The 12,583-nt window shown below is 44.1% G+C and overlaps 1 protein-coding gene across 4 annotated transcripts in view; it reads right to left on the bottom strand.

Moving 5' to 3' along the window:
• The window catches only part of LDLRAD4 (low density lipoprotein receptor class A domain containing 4), a 386,231-nt gene that overhangs the window by 305,312 nt on the left and 68,336 nt on the right, over positions 1 to 12,583 (bottom strand). Inside the window, exon 1 of one of the 4 annotated variants that reach the window (XM_074987503.1) lies at positions 6,256 to 6,271. The exons of 2 other annotated variants lie outside the window; for them this stretch is intronic. The gene's annotated coding sequence lies outside the window, so the exon portion shown is untranslated. Of the gene's footprint in view, positions 1 to 2,255; positions 2,274 to 6,255; positions 6,272 to 12,583 lie in introns of those variants that run through there. One more of the 4 variants, XM_074987504.1, reaches the window with a different exon arrangement.

Below are 12,583 nucleotides of genomic sequence, written 5' to 3'. Positions count from 1 at the left end.
AAAAAGGAGCCCCGTCGGGACGAGCCACGCAGCGGCGAGGCACGTCAATTTCGAAGTGCCGCAGCCACCCGCATGCTAATGAGGCACTGAATATGTATTTCAGCGCTCTGTTAGTAAACTTCGAAATGGCCATTTGCATGGCCATTTCAAAGTTTGGGGCTAGTGCAGACACGGCCCTCCAGTTGTAAATGTCCACTTGTCTTTAACACTTTCAAAAATGCATGGGAGACAGTCTTGAAGAAAGATTAGCGCCTTCTTCATTAGTGTCAACATAAAAAGATGCTGAGCTCCCCTCTTAAAAAATACAGGGAGAAACAGGAGATTTTGTTTGTTTTTTAAACCTTTTGCACAAATCATAGTGATAACCCAAATGGCAGAATTCTGAGACCTGATGTCTTATTTTAATTTATATTCCTGTTTGAAGTATTCCAGGGACACACCTAGTAGGTATTCAGAATTGGTTTACAAGATGTTAAACAAATCAGAACTGCTTCACTTCACAAATGGGATTGACAATCTAACTGAGCCAGCTGTACCCTGGCATTGTTCCATAGGCTGCACAAAGGAGCTACCCCAGGATATGAATTACTATGACCAAGCTCTCAGTGTCAAGGTCAACTCTTCTTTAAAGTCATCTCCATCACCAGGCCGTAATACCATACACTTTACTCCCTTCCACATTCAAAGAATAATGTTTACACTAAATTTGTGGATAAGGTTTCCTCTTTCACTAGAAAGGGGCATGCTGTAATCCGCATCCATAAATTTCAAAATAAATATTTTAAGTTAATGGTCCATCTTCTTTAAGTCCGTATCTTTAAGATTTGATAGTAAGGGGTGAAGGATTTTATTTAATATAGTAGACAAAGCACTAACGCTGATCTATTCCCTTCCCAAGAAACACCAACAAAGGGAGGTATGGGTCACTGATCCAAAAAATTACATTCTGGAATGTACAACCAACAATGTCACCCTTCACTAGCAGGCACCCTGTGGACAGAAAAATACAAACAAATATAACTCAACTGTCTAGCCAAAAGAAAACACTCTGAAAAGAACAAGGTGTAGTTTAGTCCCATTTCTTTGGAGGAAACATATCTAATTACTGCTTCAAACCTCTATCACAGTCCACTTGAATATAACTTGGACATGTGGAAAGAATTTGTAATATTTGTAGCACAATTGGTTTGGGGAAGAAGGAGGTTTCTTGCGGAGGTCAGACTCAGGAAATTATTTGCTTTTTTTCTTTTTCAATATATATGCATTAGCTTTTGCTGCAGTGATTTTGCCAGGAAAAAAACTAACTAGTTGAAACACAATGGAAGGAGTTTAGCTTTCACCACAAGTGCCCACCTTGGTAGCTGTCACTCCCTTTTCACCAAATCAAGACTATATTTTGCCATAGCTTCGGCACAGTGACAACTTCCATGCTGCCTTAGAACTTGGGGGTGTGTTTGGTTCTTGCTAAACCCCAACTCTGTGATAATTTATTTAGATGGATTGGAGATTCATTTTGAATAGTACTTCCTTCCTCTCCAAACTCAAACATAAAAATATGGACCCTTTCAACAACTCTCTCATGCTATAAAACAGTGTTACTACAACTTGCCAACTCAAGTGCATTATGACTGCAGTGCAATGAGAGATAGCATTGTTCTCTCAATGCTTCAATCTTTCTGAACACAGATGTTCTGACCACATTTTCTGGTGGATAGTTACTTGTCCAGGCACTGAAGTCATAACAGAAGGCAGCAGGACACAAGGAAGATTCCTGGATAGCGTCTATGGGTAATGGCAAATGATAGAAGAAAGCATCTAGGATTTCATACTCCACAGAAGAAAAATCAAGCTGTTGAAGGTGAGATACCAGCCTGTGTATTCTTTTCCACACCCAACACGGTCACTATAGGATTTGCTGGAATTCCTTCATACTAAATTGGACAAATTGCAGGTACTGTTCCCCTTGTTTGAGGAGAAGTTAGAAGTGCTACCAGCAAAAATTAATCATCAGGATGGATGAATACAAGGAAAGTGAGTATTGTAGAAACTCAGTGATCTAGAGAGAGAAAAATGAAAGACACCACTTGAATTTGCCAAGTGGATGATACAGTAACTGGAAAATTAAAACATAACATAAAAATATTTGGATCTTGCGCTGAGTAAGTGTAACAGGGAATTATGCAGTTATAAGCCAGCAGGCTCTGTAATTATGAGACCGTTTCTATACAAGATACAAAACTGTAAAAATATACTACAATATTCTGGTGGTGCGGAAGGATGAAGGCAGGCGTGGCGCTCCCTGTCCTGGCTTCATGATGGACCCTGGTAGTGGCTAGCGGGTCCAGCTCCTTAGGTGGGGAGCACAGTGGGTTCCACGAGGCGCCCTGTAGCAAACACTGGCTTCTCATTCCCACTGCCTGAGAACCATAGGCAATGGGAGCTGCACGGGTGGAGCCTGCAGGTGAGAGCCTTCTGGTCTAGGAGGCAGGTCTGCTGACTGCTTCCAGGGCGCACTATAAAACCAAGACAGACAAGTAGCCTGCCTTAGCTCCCCTGCACCACTAGCTGAAAGCTGCCCAAGATAAGCACCTGCACCCCAACACCAAACTTCCTGCCCAGGCCCTAAGCCCCCTGTCCCAACCCAAAAACCCCCTTCCGTACCTCAAATCCTTCATCCCCACCCTGACCCCAGAGTCTGCTCCCCAAGTTGGACCTCACCCTCTCCCACATCTCAAACCCTTGCCCCAGCTCAGGTAAAGTGAGTGAGGGTGGGAAAGAAGGACCCAAAGATGAGAGGGGATGTAGTGAGAGGGGGGCAGTGCTTCCGTGAAAGGGCAAGGCTAGGCAGTTGAGTTCTGTGCAATTAGAAAGTCAGCGAATCTAATGTGCACTTAAATGCTTTGTTTAATCTAACTTCAGCATCATTAGGAAAAGCAGAGATGAGCTGGAAACACACTTACATGGTCAGAACTGATAACTGATCAAATTCTTTGCGCAAACATGTAGGATTAAAGAGACACTCAAGTTTGTCTGTACATCCCAAATGATGTCATTGGGATCACCCACCTCCTACAGTGCAGTGGCTTGTGGAGCGTCCTCTGGCACCTCAACTTAAATCTCTTCACAAGAAGAGTGGACTGGAGAGCTAATGGTATTTACAATGAAGACAGTCACTTGATACAATTGAGCTAACTGCCTTAAATTCGAATGTATCTCGTAGTGTAGATGTAGCCTTAGATGCACTATCTGAAGTGAGAGAGAAGGTATTGCATTGCTTATTTTAAAAATTTAGTAGTTCTAGACTGAAGACTAGAAAAAGAGAACATTATGCAGAAGCCTGAACACTTCCTTGGGCATATAAATGTCACCCTGTGACTGCTGCTCTGTCACTTAACCATGCAAGAGATCAATTTATTCCTCTGGACCGTTAAGTCAGAGACATCAGAAACATATTTAAGCAATATAACATGTAATTACCAAGTGCAACCACGTTATCCTAAGTTACAATGCATAGTAGAATAGCTCCAATCCCTTGAAAGATCATCATTCTACATACAGTACTAACCGAATGTTAGTTTCAAATCAAAATCGCACCTTAGGGACTACAAATGACCTTCTTCAGCTAATGCTAATTAAGTCTGTAGGTTAAAGGAAATCATCCACAACAAAGTCTTCTTTCCTCTCAATTTGTTTAGATTAGTTTATTCTACAACAGAAGACCAGCTCGCGAGTGTGCAGGAACTTCATTGGTGCTGATTTTTTTGCACTTCAAATGCATAATCCTACAATGCCAAAGTCACAAAAACTACAAAACACGTACCTGAAGCCCTACCTCACGCCTTCAACTGAAACACAGAATTCACTTAAACTAAAGTGCATCCTGAAATATACATAATCAAAAGAGATTTGTGGTATATTCTGAATAGCTAATAGTTAAACACAATTTTAAAAACATTTTCGCAAATTAGAAATCCAATATGGTTAAACAATATGCACAATACAAAAAAGTGCTGAACACAGTACCCTCTTTAACAACCAGAAAACTAAGACACTTGTTCTTCCTATGTGAAACTTAAAATATTTTAAAATTTCTAATCTGGAAATCTGAAGAAGCAGGTCTTACCAACAAAAGCTCATTACCTACTAAATACATTTGCTAGTCTTTAAGGTGCTACAGGACTGCTCGTTTTTTGTTAAAATACTTGGTTTGTACATAATACACATTAAAAATTTCATTATAAAAGTCATAGAATTTTTCATTAGCAGGACAAAAACTTTGAGGATCTCTTTTACTAGACCTACTTCTGCAGGTGAGAGGGACAAGGTTTGAAGCTCACACGGAACTTTCCTTCAGATCTGGGAAGGGCAGTGCTTTTTTTGTACCGTACTTGCCAGTAGTGAGTACCAGCATCTAGACAGCCCCAGACATGAGATTGTCTGGAGGGGAGAGGTGAGCCAGCTGAGTACCAGCACCTCTTTTATTACAAAAAAGGCACTGGGGAAGAAAAGTCAGAGTGTCACAGCTGAATACAAGGAGGAACACATGTTAGTACAGTATCAGGTTTTGTGTAAGGAACATCTGTAAGAAGCATTTCTCCTCTTCTGCATGTTCAGATTGCTGTCTCTTACGTAAATTGGAGGGTCGCCACTTGTTCATTATACAATTTAAATAAATAATAGCTGACTTACTAGCAGCAAGTATGTCAGTGATGCACTTGTGATGGCAGGAATAAAAGCTTTGTCTACACTGGCAAGCTCTGTTGGGGAAAACTGCTTTTGCCAACAAAACTGTGTGAGCGTTCACACTGCAACGTACCTTTTGTGGGGGAAAAAGGCTATTTTTGCCACAAAAATACTTCCCACACCACAAAGAACACTTTTCTTTTCCCTGCCCTGTGTCAACACACACACAGTGCAGACACCTCAAGGCATTATGTCACTGATTTTGGCCTCCAAGAAGTGGCCCACATTTTCTGACCAGCCACACGGTCGGCAGTTTGAACTCAGCTGCCCTGCACCCAGGTGATCAGCCACCTGCCACACCCCCTTACAAGCCCTGTGATTTTAAGTCCCATTTCCTGCTGGCAGGCTTTTCTGTTTGAATTCATTGAAGAAGTGACCGTATGGTTTCACCCCTACGGCTGCTGAGGCATTTGAGGCAATGCATGAGGTTCACCCCACAAGGCTGCCATTACACATGCTGGTGCCTTACATAGCCTCAGCACTTGGATCTCTTTCCCTATGTGGGCTGGCTCCGCATGTAGTGGTCTCATGGTGTCTTCCCAGGTGCCCATGTCTGGCTATCACACCCCCCACTTGGACTGCCGCAGAGCTCTTGGATCTGATCAGCAGTAGAGGACAGGAGTCTGTTCAGTCCCAGCTGAGAGTGACCCATAGCAACTGGGACATGTATGGGCAAGTTTCTCGATCCTTGTGTGAAAAGGGACATGAGCGTGACAGGCTTCAGTGAACAGTGAAGACTAAAGAACCTAGACAAGCCTATCATAAGGCCCAGGAGGAGAACTGATGCTCCAGTTCTTCACCAAAGACTTCCCTTTTCTATAAGAAGCTGGACACTATCCTCTGCGGTGACCCCACCTCAACCACCAAGAGCCCCGTGGATTCTTCGGAGTGCACAGAGGCAGTACACAGAAGATGTAACCTGGTCAAAGAAGCTGTAGATTAACAGGTTGAGGTACACTAGTACCATTGGCTCTCTCTGGTCGCCAAGTGTCTGGCAGCCAGGAATTGTTCTCCACTGATGAAGGACATAATTAGTCTGAGCAGCCACTTTCCGGGGACCAGGAAGCTAGGGGTGAGACAGGGTAAGTGGTTATGGCTTGTGGAGTGCAGTTCTGAGGGCACAGAAACCTGGGGGGCTGGGTGTGTTGTTGTGAGTTGCATGTAGCCTGGTGTAGCTAATTGATGTGGCCAAACAGCTTGTTAATGCTCGCCTCAATCTCAGCGAAATCCTGCATGGAGAGGTGATCAAAACTTTTCATGCCATACTTGATCATCTTCTTCCACAAATCATAGGCTGCTTAAGGAGCAGGGGAAAAGCCACAAGGCTGCATAAGTTGTGCCCTGGTTTCCTTGCTTACACTGAGCAGGGAGATGCCTGCCAGGGTGATATTCACCAGTGGAAAAGTGTGGCATAATTAGAACTATGTTCCTGCAAAGTAAATTTTCTAGCCCCATCCAGGATTTGTTTTGTCTATAGGCAAAGCCACCAGCCAACCGCAAACCCTCACTCACCATGATTACAGTGCTTGCTGAGATGCATCTCTTGCAAGGGTCAGTGCGAAAGTAAGTGGAAAAGTTCGAAAAGGAGTCTGTAAACAAAGTGTTACAATATAAGACTCAATATTATCAGACACCTTTTTGTGCATTTAGTGAAAAGCTGAGACTTTGACAGCCAAACCACAAACCATGGAGAAGAGGTTGCAACAGACAAACAAGCGAAACAGGGAGAAAGAAAAGAAACAGGGAGGATTTAGTTTGTGAAGTGCTACATCAACCAGTGAGTGAGTTCAGACATCAGCAACAACACTTGGAGAAGGAGCGGCAGAACCACAAAGACAATCAGGACTTTACCAGCCTGGCCACAGAATGCATGATCTGGGTGATGGAGAAACAGACAGATCTTCAAGTGTTTAGTCAAGCAGCACAGTGAGCCAGCATGGATTCCCCTCCGGCCCCCAGCAGCGCATTCAAAATTCTATATCCAGCAACCCTGACATCCACACCCTCGTATTCCTTTTCCCTCTCTTGGATTACTCATTTTCCCATGCACTCTACCCCGTCTCCCAACTTTGATCATCATACCTGGACTGACCCACATCTGTGAGGTATATCCCTCTGCCAACATCTCCCTTACCAGCTGTCGGAACTGCATTATTGAGTTTCAGTGCACTGTTTTCTGTTGAATAAATGCTAACTTTTATCATGGTTCAATGCTTTGGTTTGCTGTTCAACAATCTCACAGAGCAATCACTGCAATCCCGCATGCAGGCTTCAAAGGCATGTTTCTGGCTCTGTGTTGCATTGGATGGAGGGGATGGAATGTGCTGCTGGAAGCAACTGCAACAGAGGCTTATTTCAGGACCCCTCATTTACACAGTGCACCCTCAAAGCCTCGCTAATGTTAACAGCAGCTCTTTGAGCTCCTCTGAGAGCTCTAGTGTCTAGCTGCTCAAACTCTGCAGCCTAGCATTGTTCTCAGTGCACCGCACTGAGAAAACAATTCCCCCTTAGAGTCACACAAATTATGCAAAATGTAACAATTTGTGATAACCATGGGAAATTTTCCTTAGCTAGGCTTGGCCGGCCACAGAGAAACCTCCATCTTGCCTTCAATCTGCTAGAAGCACATTCGACCACCATGAGGCACAGCTCAGCCTGTTTTTAAAACACTCATTTCTGCTGTCCAGGTCCCCTGTGCAAGACTTCATGAACGAGGGCTGCAAAGGGTAAGCGGGGGTCTCTCAGGATCACTCTGGGCATTTCCACATCCCCCCACTGTAATCCTGTGGTCTGGAAGGAAAGTCCCTGCCTGCAGCTTTCTGTAGAAGGCTAGTATTTTTGAATATGTATGCATTATACACCTTTCCAAATCACCTCGGGTTGATGTCTGTGAAATGTCCATGCTGATTTGCAAGCACCTGCAGCACTATCGGGAGGCTTCCCTTCCTGTTGACATACTCTGTGACAAGGTGGGCTGGCACAAAAATCAGAATATATGTACCACCTATTCTTCTGCCCCTTCTCCCCTACACAGCTGGGAAATCCCTCATCTGGAAACTCAGATACTATGTCATGCACATGTTCCAGAGTCAGAGTTCTCAAAAAGAGAATGGGATTCATTGCCCTGCACACTTGCAGCAGTACAGCACCAAGGGTAAACTTCCCTACTCCAAACTGATTTGCAATTGACCAGCAGCACTCAGGAGTTCCTGGCTTCCACTCTGCAATTATCCCATGCTTCTCAACAGAGAGGACACTCATTCTGGTGTCCTTGCACTGCAGATTGGGGGCCAGTTCCAGAAAGGTTACTTTACACATCCTAAAATTCTATAGCCACTGCTCTTCATCTCACACCTGCATGACAATCCAATCCCACCAATCAGGGCTGGTTTCCACAGTCCAAAATTGCCATCAGTCCTGCACAGTTGCTCTGTGACTGCCAAATGCTGTGACAGTGTGTGTGATATGGGCAGAGGTAACCTGTCAGGTAGGCTGAGTCTTCTTCCTCTGTCAGTAAGTTCAAGATGATGTCTGTTGCTGCCATGCATGAGGTTTTCTCCACACTTAACAGAGCATGTGATAGACATGCAGGATCCATTCTTCCTTGTTGCAGATGTCGGAATGCACAGCAGAAAATGGCTGCTGGAAAAAAGGCACAAAAGAACATCTGAAGACCCTGAACTAAGTAGTGCCTGACAGGATGTTTTTCACTGCCTCAAGATGTCTCGTGCTCTGCTCCATGGTCCCACAACACCTACGCTACATCTGCACTACCACACCACATCAAAGTAAGAACATCGAAATAGGCTACATCGACGCGTATCGTCTACATGTCCTCCAGAGCTGGTGCTGTCAACGTTCAACGTCAAAGTAGCGATGGGGAATGTCGAAAGGAGCTGCCCCAGAAGGAAATGCAGAGCATTCACACACACAAGCGCTCTCCATCAAAATAAGGGGCCAGCAAAGCCTGCAGACGGGGTCACAGGCTGGACTAGCCCTTCTAGGGCAAGAGCAAGCCGCTCCCTTAAAGGGCCCCTCCCAGACACACTTGGCCTGCATAGCACGAGGTCCACAGAGCCAACAACTGGTTGCAGACCCTGTGCACACTGCATGGACCCCCAGCCGCAGCAGCAGCAGCCGCCAGAAGCCCTGGGCTAAGGGCTGCTGCAGGCAGTGACCATAGAGCCCTGCAGGGGCTGGACAGAGCGTCTCTCAACCCCTCAGCCGATGGCCACCATGGAGGACCCCGCTATTTCGATGTAGCAGGACGTGGATCATCTACACACGCCCTACTTGGACGTTCAATGTCGAAGTAGGGCACTATTCCCATCTCCGGATAGGAATAGTGATTCTGACGTCTCACCGCCTAACGTCGATTTCAACGTCGAAATAGTGCATGGCACGTTTAGACGCAATGCATGCTACTTCAACGTTGCGCCAGCTACTTCGAAGTAGCTGGCTAGTGTAGATGCACCCCTAGTGACAGATGATATTACCAGGCACTGTGGGAAACATACCCACAAGTGCATTGCCCCCACTGTTGACTGGGTAGCTCCCAACGTGAACACGATCTACTGACGGAGGAGGCAAGTGCAAACATGCATTGGAGACTTTGCAGTGGTCGATTTCTGTGTGATGACATTAGTATCCGTGACAAAACTTGGTAATACAGACATACTCAGAGATGCAGATGAGTTTGTTTTATATTATCTTCCTTCTTTAAATGCCTACACTCAATTAGCAGACTTCAGTATGAAGTTAGAGACACGGTTCAGTAATATAGACGAGCAGCCTTGTCTTTTACAATAAAAAGAGAGTCCTGTGCCTTGCAGATTTAAATTAATTAAAGCAGAAAAGGTCACACAATTGAAAATTTTACAATTTGTGTAAGACCCAGTGACAGAATCTTACCAACATATCACTAACCTTTCAGACATTGCAACAACCATCACTCTGACACAGTGGATCCTGCAGGTCTGTCATGATCACCTTCAAGTTCCAGCATTTAGTCTGTAAGAGTCAAAATCTGTTGCTTCCAGTGATCAATGAAATACAGCCACTAAACAAAAAAGGGAAACCCTGATCTGTTGAGAAATCCTATATCAGCTAGTCAAGAAACCGCATGTTATCAGTTTAAGAGCTTTTTCACTGGGCTTTACCTTAAGGAATTCAACTGTCTAACAAATAAACTGCCAGTAGAATGTCTGCATTTTTACATCTAGGAAGTGGTTAGTGAAGATGACAAAGAGTCAAAACACCTGGGTTCTACTCCCATCTCTGAACCCACGTTACAATGTGACGTTTTGGTCACTATTTTTTACACCTCAGTTTCCTCATCTGTTAAATGGAAACACATTATTCACCAATCTTTGAGAAGCACCATGACAGCCTACCCAGAAATATGCATCTCTTCCCCTTCTATGCAAGGCCCAGGTGAGAGCCTTTAAAACAGCACCTTCTCTAGTTTCTAGGTAACTGGTGAGTGGGGCTTGGGTGCCCCCTCCTTTTAAAAAGAAGGATGGGTCAAAGGGCAAGTGCTTCACCTGTTGAGGAAGAAGCCGTCCACCCAATACTACAGACACACTCAATGAATTAGGCCCCTATGTTCCACACCCCTCTAACTAGCCCAGCACCAGAGCATCTTCAGACATGCCCGGACCTGCCCCGACACATATCGAAGAGGCTGTTTAAACACAGATAAAACAGGAAGGAGGAAATGCCCTTTATATCACAACACACCAGGCCAACACCAACTTTCACCACCTGGACCCAGATAAGCACCACCACAGAAATGGACAGACTAAATTACAGCACTGACTGACCCTTGAAATCTGAAGAAATGAACTACCAGTACCTTTAAAGCAGTGGCTCTCAAACTTTCCAGACTGTCACCCTTTCAGATGTCTGATTTGCCTTGTATATTCCAAGAGTCACCTCACTTAAAATTACTTGCTTACCAAATCACATAAAGATACAGAAGTGTCACTCCACACTACTACTGAAAAATTGCTTCCTTTTTCATTTTTACCACATAATTATAAAATAAATCCACTGCAATATAAATATTGTACTTACATTTCAGTGGACTTTATATAGAACAGTATACACAAGTCACTGGTTGCATGAAATTTTAATTTCTACTGACTTCATTCGTGCTTTTTATGTAGCCTGCTGTAAAAAACTAAGCAAATATCTAGATAAGCTGAAGTGCCCTCTGGGCTATATTTGCACATCACCAGTGGTAGGTGTACCTCTGGCTGAGAACCACTGCTTTAAAGGACTGAGAAATCAGTCATCCTCTATATCACTACAATGACGAGACATCTCCCAGGAATGCTACACAATACAGTTAGTGCAAGAGCTGGCACCTAAAACTATATGCCTGATATGCAAAGTCAGCTCAAGACAATGATGAGACCCAGAGCTCCTGCTGCCGACTGCAAAGTCAGCTGTCAAAAACACAAACAAAAGAACTAGCGCCATTTGCGATGTAGCTTGGCTATAGGTCCCAGCCTCTCCTGGTTCAACTGCCACTTTTAACCACACTCTATCACAGCTATTCAATATGGCACAAGCCAATGAAGACTGCAGAATGTACCAGAACAAATACAAAAGGAATCAGAGTTGTGAATCTGAGGTTGGATGGATATTACAATATTACCCCAGCCCAGAAACAGAAAGAATTGAGTCTACCTACTTGAACTGTGAAGCAAAGAACACACACACACAAAAAAAAAAAGAGTCCAGGACTCCTAGTAGTGTACTGACCTCAAAGGGAAGCCCTGCCAATGTTTTCCAGGAACTAAATGGACATGCTGCCCACCAGCACAATGGAGTTTCCCAGATCTCTTGGCAGCCCTGTTCTCCAGACAGACAATGCCAAGGGTGTGATGGTACTCTTGTGGCCAGAAAACCTGGGATCTTCACAGTTATCGTTAGCTTCTAATCTTCACCCTAAGAGTGGACATCAAGGTGCACTCATCTCTCATTGTGTACAGCTCCTCTTCAAGTGAAAAATCAGAGCTTGCCCTCCATCCTGTTAGTACAATGAAAATCTCCGAAGACACAGGGACAAGGCACTCTCAGTCAAAGATGCATTATGAAACAAACCTATACGGGAGGTTATCAAATTTAGATTGTGATCACCTTTAGGAAATGATGCAAAAAATTCTTTTCTTAAACCTTTAATATGTCAATCACAGAGACGTTTTCAGCACCAGTTCCTTCTCCCCCCTGCACCAAAAATAAACAAAGGAGAAAACAAAATACTACACAATGCAGAGCCTTCTATGTCCCAAAAAGGAAACCATGAAGCTCCCATGAAGTTCAGCAGGAAGGTCATTATTGCTGATCTATTTTACATGGAAGTGAATGACAGACAGCTGTACAATCCAGATTAGGTGGCCACTCAACACATCCAAAACATTATTATGATTGTTAAACAACTGGTCAATGGGTCTTCTTCTGCAGGATCCATGACCAATGCCTGCATGATTTCTCTACACTGTGCCATCAACAAAAGGCTCTCATTCTGACAGCATGGCAATACTATACAGATGAACTATACAACTGTTCATAAAAAGGGCCCTACCAATTCACAGCCATACAAAACATGTCATGGACTGAAATCTGTTTTTTTTGTGTGCTTATTATGCTATACTATACAGATTTCATGAAGGGACCAGAGTTTCTCAAACTGGGGTCCTAACCACAAAGGAAGTTGCAGGGAAATCATCAGATTATTTTAGGAGGGTCATGGTATCGCCACCCTTCCTTCTGTCCTACCTTCAGAGCTGGGCAACTGGAGAGCAGCAGTTGTAATATTATCTGGGTGCCCAGA

The sequence above is a fragment of the Carettochelys insculpta genome, chromosome 2, assembly GCF_033958435.1.
Source record: "Carettochelys insculpta isolate YL-2023 chromosome 2, ASM3395843v1, whole genome shotgun sequence".
Lineage (NCBI taxonomy): Eukaryota > Metazoa > Chordata > Testudines > Carettochelyidae > Carettochelys > Carettochelys insculpta.
The sequence above is the reverse complement of the archived record's forward strand: the minus strand, read 5'-3'. Positions and strand labels throughout refer to the sequence as shown.